The sequence below is a fragment of the Nannospalax galili genome, unplaced genomic scaffold (assembly GCF_000622305.1).
Source record: "Nannospalax galili isolate Female #2095 unplaced genomic scaffold, S.galili_v1.0 scaffold443, whole genome shotgun sequence".
In the NCBI taxonomy this organism is placed as follows: Eukaryota; Metazoa; Chordata; class Mammalia; order Rodentia; family Spalacidae; genus Nannospalax; species Nannospalax galili.
In genome coordinates this window covers 4,594,653-4,596,885 of record NW_008352479.1, presented here as the reverse complement: position 1 = coordinate 4,596,885, position 2,233 = coordinate 4,594,653, and positions in this window count along the sequence as shown.

The following is a 2,233-nucleotide window of genomic DNA, read 5'->3' as shown; positions in this document are numbered from 1 at the left end:
TGTGTGTGTGTGTGTGTGTGTGTGTGTGTGTGTGTGTGTATGTGTATGTAGGGTACATTACTGAGTGGCATAGTGTTTGGCTACCATGGGTGGGGCCCCAGATTCAACCCCTAGGGGCAGGGAATCTGGTTGCATCTGTAGGAAATTACTTAGCACACTTCAAACCCTACTTCTGAGAAATTTTTTTCTCAACAGTAAAAGAAATTGCACAAGAAAGCCTCAGCTCCTTATTTCCTACTCTATCTTTGTAGGAGTGGTGTGAATCAGGCAATGGTGGCCCCTGGATTGCAACCATGAGATGATGAAAACTAAAAGACAATATGATGGAAATTATGGAGTTACTGGAAGTCTGATGAACTGCTGATTTTCCAAACAAAACTTCCCAACTACTTACTTCTAAACTACCTCTTCAGAAGAAATTTTAAAAAGGCACACATTTTTAAGGTCTAAGCCATTATAACTTGGAATCATGTTCATTACACCAGAAAATGTCATAAATGCTATATTTGGCTAAACATCTCTTAAATGATTTTCTCTGAAATGTGTAGAAACACTGCTCCAAGATCCTACACGAGCTCTTCTTTTTCATCATGTGCCAGGCTTTTCATACATTACACATATCATACTTCACTTAATTCTCACAGCAATCCTGTGGGGTAGGCAATCATTCCTTTTTTTTCCAGAAAAATCTGAGCAGTTACTTGTCCAAAGTTGACAAGCTAGTACTGAGCAAATAGGATCACAACACCATTCTCCAAACCTCAGTCTATATTTTACCTACTAAACTCTACATTAGAGCATGAAGAGCGGGGCATGGTGGTACACGCCTTTAATCGCAGCACTCAGGAGGCAGAGGCGGGCAGATCTCTGTGAGTTTGAGGCCAGCCTAGTCTCCATGGTGAATCCAGGCCAGCTGTAGCTGCAGGGAGACCATCTTAAAACAGACCCCCCCCCGAAAAAAAAAGAGCATAAAGACAAAATTTTATATTTTTTGAGCCTACAAATTTTAAACTTTATACAAACACAATTTTTGTTCCTCATTATCAAAACATCTGCTAGAAGGATGGAGCCTAGCTAGTTTTCTATCATCTGCAGAGTCTTCTGATACCCAGGAAAAGGAAGATACATTATTTTTTTGCTGTGTTCTTTTAACCTAAAAGTGATTCTATATTGTTTACAACTCTAGACTCTAAAACTTTAAATGAGAAGATAGTACTGATGATCTTACTAGCAGAACTCATGCTATAAAAGCAGTTCGCTCATAATTCCACTACTATTAAGTGCTAGTATTAGAGCGAATCCCAAGATTTTAAGATTGCGTAACAGGTATCTTTCCTAATACCACTGAGTGATAATGAGCATGTACTCATTATATTTAAAATAGACTATATTTTTCTTAAATCTAGAAAGGATAAAAAGTCTACAGAAGAAAGTAGAATTCATCTACAGTCCTATCATCTAGGGACAATCACTGTTTAAATTTTGGTTTGGTTCCCTCCCTTCCCCATTTTTCTTATGCATAAATATTTTATTTGGATATTTGTGTTTTTTCCTTTGTTTTCCATTTTATCCAGAAATTTCCTCCATGGCATTCATTATTCTTATTTTAAAAAATATTTATTATTTTTATTCTATGTGTATGTATTGCCTGCATGTAAGTAAGTGCACCTGTGTCGTGCAATGCCCACAGTGGACATAAGAGACCATCAGATCCCCTGGAACTGGAATTACGGACAGTTAGCTGTCATGTGGGTGCTGGGATTCGAACCAGGGTCTTTTGCAAGGACAGCCAGTGTTCTTAACCACTGAGCCATCTCTTGAGCCCCTCATTATTCTTTTTTAATAAACACAGTCACTTCAGAAGCATCCTATGAATAGATTAGCATCCATTGCATCCTACACAGGTAATAACCTAATGTTTTTGTTTTGTTTTCCTTTTGAGCATACATAATGCTGGCATGAATATCCCTTTTGTTACACTTTAGCTACTTGTTAGTATTTTCTCTGTATGGATTCTTAGGAGTAGAATTAAGCTTAATGATACTAAAAACAAAACCCTTTTCAGAAAAGTAGTAGATAGCCTGATTGCCAACTTTTTTTTTTTTTTTTTTTTTTTTTGAGAAACGGGGTCCCCTTTTTGAACCACGGTTGGCTGTCTTTTTTTTTTTTTTTTTTTTTTTGAGAGACAGGGTCCCGCTATGTAGCACTGGCTGGTCTGGAATGCTCTGTGAGT